The sequence below is a fragment of the Hypanus sabinus genome, chromosome 28, assembly GCF_030144855.1.
Source record: "Hypanus sabinus isolate sHypSab1 chromosome 28, sHypSab1.hap1, whole genome shotgun sequence".
Taxonomy (NCBI): Eukaryota; Metazoa; Chordata; class Chondrichthyes; order Myliobatiformes; family Dasyatidae; genus Hypanus; species Hypanus sabinus.
Window position 1 is genome coordinate 5,878,762 of NC_082733.1, and position 19,845 is coordinate 5,898,606.

Here is a 19,845-nt window from a genome sequence, read left to right on the forward strand (position 1 = left end):
GGTATTACTGTCACTGAATACCCGACTCACTCCACCACTGACACACAGTACTTTGTATCATCTTCAGTAAGCACTGCAGCAATTCAACAAGACTCTTCTCATTATAGCCATTACAAGGAGGTACAGGAGCCTGAAGACACATACTCAACATCTTAGAAACAGCTTCTTCCCACCTGATGTCAGATTTCTGAAGGGGCCATGAACCCATTTAGACTATTTTTTGCACTCTTTTTGCACTACTTAATTAACTCCCTCATGTTATTATTTAATTTATTTTAAAAATACATTGCTTATTATAATTTATACTTTTTTATTGCTGATTGAGTACCCCTTATGTGAAAATGCAAGATCTGAAAAGCTCCAACATCTGAATGGTTTTTCAGCACTGCTAAACATCGCAAGTGGAAAATTCCACAAGGCACTGGAAGGATCCCAGACGATGTGCAGATCTCGGTGCACCACAGACAGTTCTGAGAAGTGACCTCACAGATCTAATGAACAGAAGTTAATGAAAAACAGAAACACAAGTTTGCCAAGATCGTCGCGGATGAAAATCTAACACCAGAACAAGACAACAGTGCCCATTGTTTTTATACCATACACAAAACCTGAAAAAGATACAAATACAGTGTACTGTAACCCTTTAATCTAAACATGGCATTGTAGGTGGAGACTGAAAGCTTGCCGTTATTTGCTGTTATTCAACAGCTGATTCAGGTATTCCCCTGACGTTGCTATGCTGCTTTTGTTGTCCATTATATCTTCATTATATTAATGGTTATGTCATAATCTTTACTGTTAAGTATTGGTAGCACATAAATTCAGAGTCAGCAATGATGGTGATCTCAAGCTATCTCATTATATATTCCAAAATCCAAAAAAAATCTGAAACGCCCCATGCATTTCAGATAAGGGGCATTCAAACTGTGTTAAGTATTGCAGTGTAGTGCTGCTGAACGACAACAAATTTCATGACCTACATCAGTGATATTAAACCTTATTCTCCTTAGGTTGCACCTTCCAAACCCATAATCTGCACCAGCTAGATCAGAAGGACAAAGGCAGCAGAAGCATGGACAACACCACTGCCTGGATACACACAGAATGCTGGAGGAACTCAGCAGGCCAGGCAGCATCTATGGAAAAGAGCTCAGTCGACGTTGCGGGCCGAGACTCTTCAGTAGGATGACCGCTGCCTGGAATTTGTTTTGCAAGCCGCAGACCGCCTTGACTTGTATGTTGTCTTTCCTTCACTGGCTGGAATCCTGGAATTCTCTCCCTAACAGCATTATGGGTTTAACTATAAGACATGTGAGTAGAATTAGGCCATTTGGACCATAGAGTCTGCTTCATAATTTAATCATGGCTGATTTATTAAACCCCCTCAACCCCATTCTCCTCTTTTCTCCCTGTAACCCTTCATGCCCTGACTAATCAGGAACATGTCAACCTCTGCTTTAAGTATACCCAATGACTTGGCCTCTAAACCCATCTGTAGCAATGAATTCCAGCGTCTCCACCCTAGGGCTAAAGAAATTCCTCCTCACCTCAGTTCTAAAGGGACATGCTTGTATTCTGAGACTATGTCCTAGACTCTCCCCACTATGGGAAGCATTCTCTTCACATCTACTCTATCTAGGCCTTTCAATATGTGACAGGTTTCGATGAGATTCCCCCATTCTTACTCCAGTGAGTACAAGCCCGAAGCATCAAACGGTCTCATACATTAACCCTTTCATTCTCAGAACCTCCTCTGGCCCCTCTCCAACACCAATACCTCCTTTCTTAGATAAGGGGCCCAAAGCTGCTCACAATGCTCTAAATGTGGTCTGAACAATGCCTTATAAAGCCTCAGCACTACATCCTTGCTTTTAATTGTCTTGAAATAAAGGATTAGAATATAAAAGCAAGGATGTAATGCTAACATTACTTTTGCTTTCCTTACTACTGACTCAATCTGCAAATTAACCTTTAGGGAATCCTGCATGAGGACCCCCAAGTTGCTTTGCACCTCTGACTTTTGAATTTGCTGCCCTTTAAGAACCTGGAGAGGGATGGGCTCCATTTCTGATGCCCAAGACACACTGTACGATGAGACGATGAGCAATCACCAAAAAAGATTGGTGCAAAAAGCTTGTCATGACGGTGCCCCAATGACTCCACACACACACACACACACACACACACACACACACAATTAAGGTACTTGGAAGTAAATACAGAGGAGATGCCAGGGTTAAGTTTTTCACACAGAGTGGTGAGTGACTGCCGGCAATGGTGGTGGAGGCAGATACAATAGGGTTGTTTCTTAGTACATGGAGCTTAGAAAAATAGAGGGCTATGTGGAAGGGTAACCCTAGGCAGTTTCTAGAGTAGGTTACATGGTCAGCACAACATTGTGGGCTGAAGGGCCTGTAATGTGCTGTACGTTTCTAAGTTCACAGCTGGAGTACTGTGTGCAATTGCTGCATAATGGAAGGATGAGTTGGCATTAGATGGATTGCAGAAGAAATTCCTCAGCATTTTGCTTGGGATGGAGCATTAAGCAATGAGGAGAAACTGTATAGGCAGGAGTATGTTTCCTTTGACATGGAGGAAGCTGCATCTCTTTCATTACTTGCACAATTACCCTCACCTCAACCTACCACCCCATGAGCCTTCATGTCCAGCATATCATTTTCCTACAACTAAGCACATCTTTCCCACCACCCCTCCCCTCCCACCACTCCCTTTCCATAGGGATTGTTCAGTATGTGACTGCCTTGTTCACTCATCCCTCCCCACTGATCTCCCTCCTGCAAGTGGGACAAGTACTATACTTGTCCCTACACTTCCTCCCTCACTACCATTCTGGGCCCTACTTCCACCACAAAAAAACACCATTTCTGGTGGCCACCTATTTCAGTTGGGCTTCCCATTCCAACATGTCAGTCCATGGTCTCCTTTACTGCCATGGTTAGGCCTCAGTCATGTTGAAGGAGAACAACTCATTCGTTTGATAGCTCTCAACCTGATGGCATAAACATTGATTTCTCTGATTTCTGATAATTTTCTCCCCTCTCCTTTCTCCAAGGTTGTCAAGCCGAGGAGTGGTAGTGGGGACAAGCTCCCACTATCTAAAAGTGCTCCTCACGGCGTGCGCCTCAATTAGCCTCTGACAACCAAGTCCAACTCCTGGCTTTCTCGTGTGGCTTGGCCTCTAAGCCCAGCGGAACTGTTTCTACTGACAGGAGAAGGGGTGAAGGTGGGTCCTGGCGCCTTAAAACCAGTGCTTCGGATAGATGAAGCTCATCAGCCTGGGAAGGCAGTCTGTCTAAGAGAGGGAAAACTTTGATTTCAGACCTCCGCTGCCTTGCAGCCATACCCACTCATCGGAAAGGCTTCGGGAGTAAACCCTGAGGACAAATCCGGAGCTGGAATCCCTAAGTCAGCCTGGCATTGCCTTCAACCTTGTTCTGTCAACTCCTGCAACGACACTGGTGCTAAGCTGTATCGGCCCTACTGTTCTGGATACCCCCACCAAGTGATGTTAGAGGTGCTTTTAGGCCATGGTACACGGGCGAGAGCTCTGCCTTCCTGAATTCTCAACACAGGCTGATATTTCATGACAAATGGATTGAAGAAGCTTGCAGAATGGTAAGAGCAGCCTAGGTATTGCATCCAATAATATTAGGCATTATTACAATAAACAGGATAGGAGGAAAACAGAATTAATATGTTTTTGTGATGAAAGACATAAATGATTAATAAACAAAGAAATAGACACCAATGGAAAATCCTGGTTAAACAGGATTTCTCACCACTCTTCATCCACTCTCCAGTAAACGAGGCTAGAATGTTGTTCAGTATCTTTCCACTGGACAAAAAAGTTGAGCAACTGAATCCAAATTGGGCAGCTTGGCACAGTTGGTAGCACAAAAACTTTGCTGAATTAGTATTGTTCATCTTCGTTCCGTTGCTAATGTGCCAGCTTGCTAGTGTTAAACTATTCTGGAATAAAAACTCCAGGCTGGATTGTGCACATAATCTAGACTGACAATCTGTAATGGTGCCATGGAAAATGATCCCATTCTTCATATCAGATCTGAAAATGAAATTCTGTTTAAATAGTGTTGAGTTCCAAAAGCATGTTGTAGAAAGAGGAAATTCAATGGGTGAAAAGATTTTCATCTAATACTTCACTGCTGGTTGAACACACAGTAATCCCACTCCCACATTATTCTTCAGGACATAGGCTGAGTTCAGAGTGTAAAGCACCCATAATTTATTTATTAGTTTTAGCTTTCTGGGTTAAATTCTTTATTTGCTGCTTTGATTTCTATTATACCTGAAATAAAATCCAAAACACACTACAAAAAGACATCAAATACCATTTAAGCATTCCCCAGTGTATTACAGCTATTTATTTCTTATGTGGATTCAAGCTATAGCTATTTGTCTCTTTCACCACTGGCCTTAGAGACCAGTTAAGTTTGTATTTTTATGAGCAACTCTTATATAGGCTATCTAAGTGAGGCTGAACACTTGTTTAAAATTAGTTTTTTTTTACCAAAGGCAGAAAGCAAAATGCATACACAAATCTAAGTGATTCATTCGATGGCAGTTCTAACTGGCCAAGTGCAGTGTTGGTGTTACTACCTATCAGCTTATGAAATCCACTAATTCCTGCATGACTTTAAACATGTGCTTACTTGTACTTACTACTACTTACATGTGTTAGGTCATGTTTAACAAATCTATTAGAGTTTTTCAAGGAGGTTACAAGGAAAGTGGATGAAGGGGAAGGCAGTAAGTGTTGTCTACATGGACTTCAGTAAGGCCTTTGACAAGGTCCCTCATGGGAGGTTAGTTAGGAAGATTCATTCACTAGGTATACATGGTGAGGTAGTAAATTGGATTAGACATTGGCTCAATGGGAGAATTGGTAACGGAGGATTGCTTCTCTGAGTGGAGGCCTGTGACTAGTGGTGTGCCAGTGCTGGGTCCATTGTTATTTGTCATCTATATCAATGATCTGGATGACAATGTGGTAAATTGTATCAGCAAATTTGCTGATGATACAAGGTTTTCAAAGCTTGCAGAGGGATTTGGACCAGCTGGAAAAAATGGGCTGAAAAATGGCAGATGGAGTTTAATACAGACAAGTGTGAGGTATTGCACTTTGGAAGGAAAAACCAAGGTAGAATATACAAGGTAAATGGTTCTGCACTGAAGAGTGCAGTAGAACAGAGGGATCTGGGAATACAGATACAAAATTCCCTAAAAATGGTGTCACAGGTAGATAGGGTAGTAAAGGGAGCTTTTGGCCTTTATAAATCAAAGTATTGAGTATAAGAGTTTGTATGTTATGGTGAGGTTGTATAAGGCATTGGTGAGACCGAATTGGAAATATTGTGTGCAGTTTTGGTCACCGAATTCCAGGAAGGATATTAATAAGGTTGAAAGAGTGCAGAGAAGGTTTACAAGGATGTTGCCAGGACTTGAAATACTGAGTTACAGAGAAAGGATGAATAGGTTAGGACTTTATTCCCTGGAGCGTAGAAGAATGAAGGGAGAATTGATAGAGGTATATAGGATTATGATGGATATAGATAGAGTGAATGCAAGCAGGCTTTTTCCACTGAGGCTAGGGGAGAAAAAAAACAGAGGACATGGGTTATGGGTGAAGGAGGAAAAGTTTAAAGGGAACATTATGGGAGGCTTCTTCACACAGAGAGTGGTGGGAGTATGGAACGAGCTTCCAGCTGAAGTAAATGCGGGCTTACTTTTAACGTTTAAGAAAAACTTGGACAGGTACATGGATGAGAGGTGTATGGAGGGATATGGTCCAGGTGCAGGTCAGTGGGACTAGGCAGAAAAATGGTTCGGCACAGCCAAGAAGGGCCAAAAGGCCTGATTCTGTGCTGTAATTTCTATGGTTCTATGGCAAAAGACCCGCAGTATAAGACAAACGGAGTGAGAGTGAGGCAGAGTGAAAGGGCTTTTGCTCCATGGGCTTCAGCGGTAACGGGACAAGGCAAGGCAGTTGTTGGTTGCAAAAGGAGGTAGTATGTGTGTGAGGCCAGTTTTCTGTGGTTGGTGTCAGATGTGGGAGGTCCTGGAGTCTCCCAGCATCCCGGACGGCCACATCTGCACCCGGTGCATTGAGATGCAACTCCTAAGGGACCATGTTAGGGAACTGGAGCTGCAGCTCGATGACCTTCGTCTGGTCAGGGAGAGTGAGGAGGTGATAGAGAGGAGATACAGACAGGTGGTCACTCCGGGGCCATGGGAGACAGACAGGTGGGTCACAGTCAGGAGAGGGGAGGGGAAGAGTCAGGTACTAGAGAGTACCCCTGTGGCTGTACCCCTTGGCAATAAATACACCTGTTTGAGTACTGTTGGGGGGGACAGCCTACCTCGGGGAAGGCACAGTGGCTGTGCCTCTGGCACATAGTCTGGCCCTGTGGCTCAGAAGGGTAGGGAAAGGAAGAGGAGGGCAGTAGTGATATGGGACTCTATAGTCAGGGGTTCAGTTAGGTGATTCTGTGGACGCAGGAAAGAAACTTGGATGGTAGTTTGCCTCCCAGGTGTCAGGGTCAGGAATGTTTCTGATTGTGTCCAAAATATCCTACAGTGGGAGGGAGAACAGCCAGAGGTCATGGTACATATTGGTACCAATGACTAAGGTAGGAAAAGGGAAGAGGTCCTGAAAGAAGACTATAGAGAGTTAGGAAGGAAGTTGAAAAACAGGACCTCAAAAGTAGTAATTTCGGGATTAGAAATAGGAATAGGAATAGAATGAAGTGGAGGATAAATGTGTGGCTGAGAGATTGGAGCAGGGGGCAGGGATTCAGATTTCTGGATCATTGGGACCTCTTTTGGGGTGGGTGTGACCTGTACAAAAAGGACGGGTTGCACTTGAATCCCAGGGGGACCAATATCCTGGTGGGTAGGTTTGATGGAGCTGTTGGGGAGGGTTTAAACTAGTTTGGCAGGGAGGTGGGAATTAGAATGTGAGTGCAGGGATTAAGGTAGAAGGACAAGGGCATGATGCTAAGAGTTCTGAGTTGATGAGGAAGGACACGTAGGGGACAGAACATAATTGCAGCCAGTTAAAGGGGTTGAAATGTGTCTATTTCAATGCTAGGAGTATTGGGAACAAGGAGGATGAACTTAGAGCATGGATTAGTACGTGGAACTACGATGTTGTGGCCGTTATTGAAACTTGGTTGGAGGAAGGGCAGGATTGGATGATGCAGGTCCCGGGGTTCAGGTGTTTAAAAAGGGATTGGATGATGCAGGTCCCGGGGTTCAGGTGTTTAAAAAGGAATAGGATGGGAGGTAGAAAAGGTGGGGGGTGGCATTGCTGGTCAGGGATAGTATCATGGCTATAGAAAGGGAGGACGCTGCAGAAAGAGTGTCCACGGAATCAGTCTGGGTGGAAGTCAGAAATAGGAAGGGATCAATCACTGTGCTGGGAGTAGTCTATAGGCCCCCAGATAGCCCTCGGGACACCGAGGAACAGATAAGCAGGCAGATTTTAGAATGGTGCAGGAAATACTGGGTAGTACTTATGGGTGATTTCAACTTCCCTCATATTGACTGGCACCTCCTGAGTGCAAGGGGGATAGATGGGGCTGAATTTGTCAGGTGTGTTCAAGAAGGATTCCTGACACAGTATGTGGACCAGCCAATGAGAGGAGAGGCTATACTGGATCTAGTTCTGGGTAATGAACCTGGTCAGGTGACAGACCTCTTGGTGGGGGAGCATTTTGGTGAGAATGACCACAACTCCCTTAGCTTCAGCATAGCATATGGAAAGGGATAAAGTCAGACAAAATGGTAAAGTGCTCAACTGGGGAAGGGCTAACTTTGAAGGGATGAGGCAGGAACTAGCAAGAGTAAATTGGAAATAGATGTTCAAAGAGGAAAGCATTGAAGTAATGTGGGAGAAGTTTAGGGACCACTTGACCTGGGTTCAGGATAGGTTTGTCCCACTGAGGCAAGGAAAAAATGGTAGGAAAAGGGAACTGTGGCTGATGAAACATGTGAGGCAACTCATCAAGAGGAAAAAGGAAGCATATGTTAGATATAAGAAGCAGGAAGTAGGAGGGGCTTATGAGAAATATAGGGTAGCCAGGAAGGAGCTAAAGGAAGGACTTAGGAGAGCTCAAAGGAGGCATGAGAAGACCTTGGCATGTAGGATTAAGGAGAACCCCAAGGCGTTCTATGGGTATGTGAAGAATAGGAGGATGACGAGAACGAAGGTGGGACTGCCAAAGGCTAAAGAGGGCAACATGTGCCTGGAGGTGGAGGAGGTTGGGGAGGTCCTAAGTGAATACTTTGCTTAAGTATTCACAAATGAAAAGGATCTTGATCAGGATGAGGTCAAAGTAGAGCGGGCCTGTGTGCTGGACAATGTGGAGATTAAGGAAGAAGAATGGATCTTCTTAAAAACGTTAAGATTGCTGTCCCCAGGGCCGGATATGATGCACCCCAGGTTGTTGTGGGAATTGAGAGAAGAGATCACAGGAGCATTAGCTATGATCTTTGAATCTTCTTTGGCTGCAGGGGAAGTGCCGGAGGACTGGAGAATGGCAAATGTAGTTCCCTTGTTTAAAAAAGGTAATAGGGAGAAACCTGGGAACTATAGGCTGGTGAGTATGTTGGTGGTATGCAAACTACTGGAAAGGATTCTTAAGGATAGGATCTACGAGCATTTGGAGAAGTACAGTCTACTCATGAATAGTCATCATGGCTTTGTGAAGGGAAGATCGTGCCTCACGAGCCTGATTGAGTTTTTTGAGGACGTAACAAAAGAGATTGATGAGGGTAGGGCAGTGGATGTGGCCTACATGGACTTTAGCAAAGCATTTGACAAGGTCCCTCATGACAGACTCATCCAGAAAGTCATGAGGCATGGGATAAGTGAAACCTTGGCTGTTTGGATAAAAAATTGGCTTACAGGAAGAAAGCAGAGGGTAGTTGTGGAAGGAAAGTATTCTGCCTGGAGGTCGGTGACTAGTGGAGTGCCGCAGGGATCTGTCCTGGGACTCCTGCTATTTGTGATTTTTATAAATGACCTGGATGTAGAGGTGGAAGGATGGGTGAGTAAGTTTGCGGATGACACGAAGATTGGAGGAGTCGTGGTTGGAGCTGTAGGTTGTTGAAGGTTACAAGAGGATATAGACAGGCTGCAGAGTTGGGCAGAAAATTGGCAGATGGAGTTCGATTTGGACAAGTGTGAGGTGATGCATTTTGGAAGGACAAACCAGAAGACTGACTACAGGATTAATGGTCAGTTACTTAAGAGTGTGGATGAACAAAGGGACCCTTGGGGTTCAAATCCATACATCCCTCAAGGTCACTGCGCAGGTTGATAGGGTAGTTAAGAAGGCCTATGAGATGCTAGGCTTCATTAACAGGGGGTTTGAGTTCAAGAGTAGAGAGGTCATGTTGCAGCTCTACAAATCTCTGGTGAGACCGCACTTAGAGTATTGTGTTCAATTCTGGTCACCTCATTATAGGAAGGATGTGGAAGCTATGGAGAGGGTGCAGAGGAGATTTACCAGGATGTTGCCTGGTTTAGAGAACAAGACATATGAAGCAAGGTTAGCAGAGCTGGGACTTTTCTCTTTGGAGCGTAGAAGAATGAGAGGGGACTTGATAGAGGTCTACAAGATTATGAGAGGCATAGATAGGGTGGATAGTCAGTACCTGTTTCCCAGGGTACCAATAGCAAACACCAGAGGGCATATGTACAAAATTAAGGGAGGGAAGTTTAGGGGAGACATCAGGGGTAAGTTTTTTTACATAGAGGGTTGTGAGTGCCTGGAATGACTTGCCAGGGATGGTGGTGGAGGCTAAAACATTAGGGGTATCTAAGAGCCTCTTGGACAGGCATATGGATGAAAGAAAAATGGAGGGTTATGGGGTAGTGTGGGTTTAGTACTTTTTTTAAGAATTATATGGGTCGGCACAACATGGAGGGCTGAAGGGCCTGTACTGTGCTGTAGTGTTCTATGGTTCTAAACCACAAGAGGAAATCAGCAGGTCAAGCATCATCTGTGCAGGGACATAGATCAAAGTTTTGGGTCAAGACCCCTCAACTGGACTCACAGACACTGGCCTGGGCCATTGCGCTGACTTTTGGGCCCTAGAACTGGGCAATAATGTCCAGCTGGCGGTTGAGCAATGTATTGCCGGGACCCAACCACAGCATGAACCATGACCAAAGGAAAAGCAGGGTGTCTGTTCTCAAAAGTCATTTTAATAATTTTTGAATTTTCCTGACATTTTGGAAATATTTTAAAATGACTAAAATAGAACTTAATAATTGAAACATGTTATTTTTTGATAAATAAAATACATACAAATAAAATTAATTAAACATTAAATTAAATTTAAACTATTCTTCCCTTCCCTTTGCCTATGCTTCACTCATTGAGAATCACCATTGAAATCAACAGTGCCACAGATCTCTTGTAAAACCTGACCTGGATGCATCAAGGAACAAAGGCTTAGAAATGAGATGTGACCCATATTTGTCTGCTATATGGTTCAAAAATAATAGAACATTGGGGCACTGTATAGACGTGAAAACAGTGATTTTTAATATTTTCATACAGGAGAAGGGCATTTGACCCATCTACTCAATGCTAGCTCACAGAACTATCCCCCATTCCCCCACTTATTTCTCACATACTTTATTGTGCCCTTTAATTCTCCCATTATCTGTAGGAGGGGCAATTTACTGTTGCCAATTAATCTATCAGGACTTGGAAAGAAACCAGAGCATGCAGAGCCAACCTTGGTGGTCATATGGAGAACCTGCCAATGCCACAAGTTCAGAATGAACCCAGGTCATTACTGGAGCAATGCAGCAGCAGCTCATACTGCTGTGCGTCTGTTCCAAATAGCCAGAGGACTCACTTTATTTCTACTTTATTTATGTCTCTGTGTATTTGAAATGCTAACACTAAGGGAAACCTACTCGTGCATGGTTGTTTCAACCAAGTGCAATACCTGTTGAATGTGGCCTATGTAATGGACAAGCAGAATTGCACAGTGGTATTGATTAGCAGGAGGCTTCCTTCAGAGTTCCCAGACCAATCTTTCGCTTCTTTCAGTATGACCCTGTTAAATTTTTTTTTTATCAAGCACTCCCTAGATTCCCCCATATCCTGCAGCACAGAAGAAACCCTTCTTGTCCATCAAGACACAACCTTATCCAATATCCCACAGTAAACAAGACCTGACAGGTAGCTAACAACACTCTCCCCCACAGCAAATACTGATCTTGACAGGATGCCCACCAGTTGCAGCCACTGACTTGACAGGCCAGCTCACACTGTTGTTTCTCAACAGCTGACCCCTTTCCCAATATCCTATCAACTCGGTCCTCGAGTCTAATTCCACCAAGCTACCCTTGGCTCTTTCCCCTGCAATCTTATGGATCTGGACCAAGCCTCAGACTTACCGTATTTCCTCTGACAAAGCCAGTGTGACTTTCCCTGGTGCACACTTCAGGACTGTAGAATATTTGACCTGGCAGAATGCTGAAGCAGACCCCCGAACAAAACAATTGTTGGCTCATAGTTGCACTGACCAACAACTTGACCCAATGGGCTTAAGTTGCTTTCTTGAAGTGGAGAAACCTTGGAAAGGAAGATTATTGGCTGAATTCTGAGAGCTTTGGAACTACTGATAGATCGTTAGACTGCGGATGCCAGAATTTTGTTTTTATAGAACAATATAGCATAAGAGGGGCCATTCAGTTTTGTTCTACACTGCATGGATCTGTAATCATTTTTCCTCCAAGTACTGAGTGGCACAGTTGCTTTACAGCTCCCACAAACTAAATATATTTATAATCTCAGGTGCTGTCATTTTGACATTTGCACATTCTCTCTTTGACCACATAGGTTTGTCCTGGCTGCTGCTGTTTCCTCATACAAAGAATGTATGGGAATGGGACAATCTGGGAGGGTGAGTTTGGGAAATTCAAATATGTGGATGAATGATTTTCATTGGGCTGCTTACATACTGCAGGATTCTATGACTCCATTTCATCAGTGTCCTTTTGGAAGTAACAAGACCTCAAGCAGTACAACTTTAACCACCATTCAAATTCATTAAATGTTCATGTTCCCGGTTGTCATGGATATAAATGCCATGGATATTCACCTTCTCGCAGTATGAGGGCAAACCTAAGTTATAAAAAATTAACAGACATTATCTGTTACTTACATACAGTATGTGCAAAATAAACAAGAAAAAAAATCACAAGGACCTCAGCACTAAATTGAGAGCAAGAGAAAAAATATATGGCCTGAAATAGTGTTAGGGTTTTTCAAGTTATTCAAGGACCTGGTGGGGCAGTGGGGACCCCTGTACCTCTTGCCTAGTTCTCAAGAATGAAAGTTTTTAGTGGTGAAGTGCTCATATTGTTGGGAAAATTGAGTTTTCCATTTCTGTTGCAAAGAACAACAGAAATGTTGTTTTGTGGGTTATCAAGCGATATTTGATGGCTAACTTATGAAGAATTCTTTAAACAAATCTGGTCGTTGTGTTTGACTGCCCCAGTGCAAAATGGTGTTAAGTTATATTAATTCAAATTCTAACCTATAAATTGTAAATTATATGCATTAATAATGAATTTATCATGAAACTCAACATTTATCTTGCATTTTTATTGATTCATCATTTAGTTCTAATCTTTATTCAGTAAATTGTGTACACATTTTCTTCGTCACTTCTCAAATTTAAAAAGTAACTCAGACGATTAGGAGTCAGAAAGCATTTCAAGGACTGTTAACCCCTACCTTTGGAACTTAGCCTGACACCAACCTTGGATTTTATTTATTACATGTAGGATTTTAATTTGCACATTGTGTAACTATCAACCTGGAAGGGATGCTGACGGCCATTGGAACTATTCCATTTTATGGCATTAATCTCAGTTTAAATTCAATATCCAGTGAACCCTTTATTTTCTATTTGCAAGTTATGCCTCTGCTCCAGCCTGAGATTCAGTTTTCACTTCCTGCACCAAAGCAGTCTTAGTGAGTAAAGTTGTTATTTCAATACTAAATTGTGCCAAATTAGAAGTTTTGATTTAGTAACAGTGTGACTCTTAGAAAAATAGGTAAACAGAAGTTAAAGCAGCTTGTATATACAATTATATACAGATTTGAGATGAATTTGAAGCAAGATCCCACAAGTATAACTAGTTAAGTGGAGAGTTAGCTACAGACCAAGAGATGTTAGAATACACATTAGGGGGAAGGAGTCTATGGCACACCAGCACAATTAATCAAACACTGTTTCATGTCAAGATCAGACCAGACTTGCATCTGTTGGCTCTGTTATTATTAATACAAAACAAAACTCCCCAACTCATGCTGATGCCATTAACAGTTTTACACAGCCACCCAGTTGCGTGGCAGTGGTGGATGCATTTTTAACCATACACACTACTGCAATAGATGTTTTCGAGGACAATGCCTTCGCTTAACAAAGGGAAAACTTTTCCCCTTCAATCAGACGAATGATTGCCTTTGTAACATTAATTGCCAGAAGGTCTATATTACAAAACTGGAAAGAAGTAAATCCTCCTACTACATTTCAGTGGTTCTCCCAAACTATTTCCTATCTGAGTTTGGAAAAAATTAGAAGCACTATCTTTGATTCTTCAATTAAATTTGAAGAAACCTGGGGACCATTTATTCGACACTTTCATATGAATTAATTTGGCCTATTTCAGATCCTTTTCTCTACTTATCCTTGTTCAGGTATGGAGTTCCGGAGTTCTTTTCTTGACACCTTCATATATTTATAAAGTGCTATTATTGCCCATGTTAGTTTAGTTTAGTATTTTTTTTAATATATATTTTCTCATATATATTTTCAAATTTTTTTTCTTTTTTGATGATTATTTTTGTTTTTTTTTCATATATATTTATATAGACTTGATTGATTTATGTACCTTTTGTTGATTGATGTTTAATAGGATATTATTATCCTATTACTAATGTAATTTCAAGTTTATTGAATTTGTAATCTATTCATTATCATGTGTTGTTTTTTTTATATGAAATTTAATAAAAAGATTGAAAAAGAAAAGAAAAGAAAGAAAACTTGACTGGAATAGGTAAGTCATTGGAGCAAAGCAAGGGGTACAAAGATAATTTTTTAAATGATAAGAGAATGTTCAACTCGCAAGGTGATCAGGCTTCTGGGCAATAGTAGGAACAATTAAGGAATGATTACATGCAGAAAAAAACGAATATGAAGTCACTCTGTTGAGATAAATTATGATCAACTGAACACCCTTGCTAATCTGTAAGTGCATTGTTACACAAATTAGTTATTGAGACAGACTGGAAGAAAGCAGGATTTACTTCCAGGGACTATACCTTTGGTTTTTCAGAGCATTATGAATTGCCTGAACAGTACTAAGTTTCAAAACAAATCCAGGTATAGTGTGCTAAAGGTAACCAGTAATTAAACAACACAGACTATAATTTCAGTCCATGCAGAGCCAGCGGATCTTAGCAAGTCCGGAAATAGGAACTTGCCCAGTGCCCTGTGTTTAATGAGAGGGACAAAAGGCACCTCAGATGGTCAGTGCTTGGGCAAGGGTGGGAAACCCCTGCCCCCACCACCCAGTGTGAGCACTAGATGACTGCGACAGCTCCCTGGTAACAACCAGCCAACACATACACTCCAAACAGAAACAGGAAGAATGTTCATTTGGGCATTCTACCTGAGGCTGGTCTACAAAAGTGAAAGTTCTGCAAAAGTGAATGGCTTCAAAAGAAAAAGAGAGAATACTGACTAAAAAGCCAGTTAATTTATAAAGGTTTTCTAAAGGTTTTTTTTTCATTTTCTGGCAGTTCACCATGACTGTGACTCTACAGCATTTTCTGCATGTATGATTAAGAGGATGATGTTTCTGTTGGTGGTTTTACAGCTCTCTGGTGCCATTTCATTCAGCTGAAACCTCAATGAAATGCCATGAGTGGCCAAACCTGGAGTTTGTAACTAACCTTGATATTGGCCACATCCACTCGCCATAATATTTGTGAATTGAATATTGTCAAAGGCAAACAGATGTCACTACTAATAAGGCATGTTTATTCTTCAGAATTTCCCAGTTCCTCTCCTGGATTGGGTTTGAGTGTCCCTTTGTGATATCACCAAAAACACAACAAAACTGATTGTCACCAGTTCCTGCAGGAGCCTTTGCTAGGATTAGCCCATCTCTGCTCTTTTCCCAAGTCGGGGCTGCTGTATAATCTCCACTTGGAAGAGCTAAGCCATAAGACACCTGTGCTATGCAGGTGAATGTCCCCTGGAATCCACCATTGCAATATCTCTGCTGTGCCTGCTTTCACAGCTGGTCTTCAACCTCTATTTCTCTTTCAACAGATGCTGCCTGACCCTCTGTGTATTTCCAGCAGTTTCTGCTTTTAAATTTGAAGGAGTCCAATGGCCAACTCCAGCCAACTTCCCAGGCCAGACCTGAACCAGCTCCATATCGCATTGGGACCGACTGAAAGTTCCTCTACCCAGCATCTTGTTAGCAAATGTACAGTCATTGGAGATCAAGATTGAGGAGTGAAGGGCAAGATTGCTGTATTGGAGGGAAATGAGGAATTGCTGCGCTCTGTGTTTCATGAAGATATGACTTACTCTGGACACACTAGCGTCAATGATCAGACCCGAGGGCTTATTGTCACATCAGATGGACTGGACTGCTGATTCAGAGAAATCAAAAGGTGGGGGGGGGGGGGGGGGTCTGTGTTTCATGATAAACTCTTTGAGGTGCTCAGATGCAACACTCTTGTCACACTCTTGTTCCCTGACCTGGAACATCTAATGATTAACTGCTAACCATTCTACTTACCGGGAGAGTTTTCCTCCATGATCCTAACCACAGTTTACATTCTTCCAAATGTTGATGTTAAGCAAACACTCAAGGTACTGAGTGTCACCCTCAGCAAACAGGAAACAGCCTGTCCCATCACCTTCAAATCATTGCTTGGGCCTTCAGTCAGGCTTATTTGAAGAACTCTCTGCCCAATTATCATTAATGTGATGATAAGAATACAGAAGCAAGGATGTAATGTTGAGGCTTTATAAGGCACTGGTGAATCCTCACTTGGAGTATTGTGAGCAGATTTGGACCCCTTATCTAAGAAAGAATGTGCTGACATTGGAGAGGGTTCAAAGGAGGTTCACAAAAATGATTCTGGGATCGAAAGGCTTGTCATATGAAGAGCGTCTGATGGCACTGGGCCTGTAATCACTAGAATTCAGAAGAATGAGCGGTGACCTCATGAAACCTATCGAATGTTGAAAGGCCTCAAAAGAGTGGATGGGAAGAGGAGTCTAAAAGATGGGTTTCCTTTTAGAACAGGGATGAGGAGGAATTTCTTTAGCCGGTGAATGTGTGGAATTTGTTGCCACAGGCAGCTGTGGGGGCCAAGTTACTGGGTATATTTAAGGCAGAGGTTGATAGCTTTTGATTAGTCAAAGCATGAAGGGAGATGGGGAGAAGGCAAGAGATTGGAGCTGCGAAGAAAGTTAGATTAGTCGTGATGAAATGGTGGAGCAGACTCAATGGGCTAAATGGCTTAATTTTGCTCCTGTCTTACATCCAGCACACTCGACCACAACTCTGCTGTGATTAGGAATGTCTACCATGCCATGCCTAGACAGCATTTTGGGGAATCTGATCATTTGGCTGTCCTTCTCCTACCTTCATACAGGCAGAGGCTAAAGAACATGTCTCTAACAGTAAGGACAACAAAGAGGGTGATCACGGGAGGTAGAGGGGCCGTGTTCAAGGATTCATCAGAGGATCTGAACGAATATACCACAAGCTTTCTAGAAACAGTTGCAGATGGGTGTCATTCAGAATCTTCCCAACCAGAAGCCATGGGTGATTCATGAGATCCTCAGTCTGCTGAAGGCATTCAAGCCTGGTGACCAAGTTAAATACAAGAGGTCTGGGTATGATCTCTGGAAAGCTACCTCACATGCAAAATGGCAATCATGGAGAACACTTGAATCACTGAAGGATGCTCGACAGCTGTGTCAGCTCCTACAAAGTGAAACTGAGCAACGTGGCTGAGAAGGCTTTACTCTCAATGTCTTTTATGTTAGCTTTGACATGGAGGCACCTTCACGAACTCCCACAACCCTCAACGTCCCTGTGATCTCAGTCTCTGAGGCTGATATGAGAGCATCCTTTAGGAAAGTGAACCCACGGAAAGCATCTGGCCCAGATGGAGTACCTGGCTGAGTACTAAAGACCCATGCTGATCAACTGGCTGGAGTGTTCACTGAGATCTTTAACCTCTCACTTCAGCAGTCTGAGTTACCCACCTGCATCAAGTAGGCTCTAATTGTACCAGTGCCCAGGAAGAACATGGTGACCTGTCTCAATGTCTATCATCCAGTAGCACTTATATCCACTGTGATGAACAACTTTGAGTTTGGTGATGAAACATTTCAACTCCTGATTGAGGAAGGCAAGGATAGTAGATGTCAGCTCAATAATTTTAAAGTTAAGATTGGTAGATTTTTGCTATTGAAGGACCACAAGTGACAGAGATCGTCAGCAGGTGAATGGATCTGGATCTCTGGGTGACAAAATAGGCTCAAGGCACTGAATGGCTTACTTAATCACGTGCATTTCTGGCTTGCTTTGATAGGAATCAGCCAGTTCGAGGTCTACCCTTGTCCAATCACAAACAAGAGAAAATCTGCAGATGCCAGAAATCCAAGCAACACACACAAAATGCTGGAGGAACTCAGCAGGCCAGGCAGCATTTATGGAAAAGAGTACAGTCAATGTTTTGGGCTGAGACCCTTCAACAGGAGTGGAGAAAAAAATATGAGGAGTTGAGATAAAAGGTAGGGGGAGAAGAAGGAAGAAACACAAGGTGAATGCATATATCAGGATGGTCTTCATTGACTAGAGCTCAGCATTCAATACTATCATACCCTCAAAACTGATAAATAAGCTTCAAGACCTTGGCCTCAATATTACTTGTGCAACTGGATCTTCAATTTTCTCATTTCCAGATGCCAGTCAGTTCAGATTGGCAACAACATCTCCTCCACAGGTGCATCACAAGGCTATGTGCTTAGCTCGCCTTACATTTATGACTATGAGGCTAAGCACAGTCCAATGCCATACTTAAGTTTGCTAACAAAACCACTGTCATTGGTTAAATCAAAGGTGGTGACGAATCAGCAAATTGGAGGGAGATTGAAAATCTGGCTGAGTGGTGCCACAACAACAACCCCTCACACAACATCAGCAAGACCAAGGAGCTGATTATTGACTTCAGGAGGAGAAACCAGAGGTCCATGAGCCAGTCCTCATCGGAGCCAGAGGTGGAAAGGGTCAGCAACTTAAAAATTTCTCAGTGTTATCATGATCTGTCCTGGGTCCAGTACATAAGTGCCATTATGAAGAAAGCATAGCAGCTTTTCTACTTTCTTAAAGTTTTGTGAAGATGCAATATTGTCATCTAAAACATTGGCAAACTTCTATAGATGTTTGGTGGAGAGTATATTGTCTGGTTACATCACAGTGTGGTATAGAAACACCAATGCATTTGAATGGAAAAGCCTACAAAAAGTAGTGGATATAGGTAAAACCCTCTCTACCTTTGAGCACATTTGCATGGAACATTGTCGCAGGAAAGCTGCATCCATCATCAAGGACCCCTGCCAATCAGGCCATAATCTCTTCTTGCTGCTGCCATCAGGAAGAAGGTACAGGAGCCTCAGCACTTACATCGCCAGGTTCAGGAACAGTTATTACCCTTTAAACCACAGGGAATATCTTAACTCAATTTCACTCACCCCATGACTGAACTGTTCCCACAACCTATAGACTCATATTCAAGGGCCCTTCATCTTATGTTCTTGTATTTATTGCTTATGTATGTAGTTATTTATATATTTATATTATTTCTTTTTTCTCTCTCTTTTTGTTTTTACATAGTTTGTTGCCTTTTGCATTTTGGTGTTTATCCGTCCTGTTGGGTGCAGTCTTTCACTGACACTTTTGTGTTTCTTGTATTTATGATGAATGTCCATAAGGAAATGAGTCTTAGAGTTGTATATAGAGACATACATGTGCTTTGATAATAAATTTACTTTGAACAATTAATGGGAAAATTAAGTGCCAGGTCAACAGCAAGTAAAGCTTTCCATTTGATTAATTAAGTGTGTTTGTTTTTTATTTTTCTAACTTTTGGTATCATTTTTATTTTTAAAATACCCTGATTTAGAATGTTTGTGAGCATCAAAGATATTCAGAGTAAACAGCCGTTTTGACAGCTGGTGAGCTGGCGGCTCCAGTGGCTGTCAAAGCCCATTTGTCACTACAGCCAGCCACTTGTTCTGGGAGACAGGCCCTGTGCTGGGGTGCGTGGCCCCAGGCTTCACCACTGAGCTGGGAGCTGACCTCCCAGTGGTGGATGGTGCCCCAGACCCCACTGGAAGAAAGGCAATCATCAATTTGGAGGCAGATGAAGGTCTGCTCCTTTGTCATTTCCATGTACGTGGGTTCGATTTCCAGCTCAACCTGCCATTATATCACTCAATCACAAAAGTTCTGCAGATACTAGAAATCCAAAAGTAAAGGAAAGAAAATGCTGGAAGTACTTGGCAGGTTAGACACCAGCGGCAGAGGGAAAAAAACGATAAAAATGTCACAACGTGTTATACAGCATGGGAACTGGCTCTTCAGCCCCAACCCGTCCAGATCAGCCATGGTGCCTTTCTGAGCTATAGCTGTGTTTGCCTGTATTTGGCCTATATCCTTCTAAACTTTTC

The 19,845-nt window shown here is 42.5% G+C and overlaps 1 long non-coding RNA gene across 1 annotated transcript in view; it reads left to right on the forward strand.

Annotated features, from left to right (window-relative positions):
- The window catches only part of LOC132382395 (uncharacterized), a 35,005-nt gene extending 15,719 nt beyond the window's left edge, over window positions 1-19,286 (forward strand). Inside the window, exons 3-6 of the long non-coding RNA XR_009508305.1 lie at window positions 1,011-1,311; window positions 3,074-3,636; window positions 14,093-14,134; window positions 15,415-19,286. This is a non-coding gene — a long non-coding RNA (uncharacterized LOC132382395). The remainder of the gene's footprint in view (window positions 1-1,010; window positions 1,312-3,073; window positions 3,637-14,092; window positions 14,135-15,414) is intronic.
- Window positions 19,287-19,845: the final 559 nt, after the last annotated feature.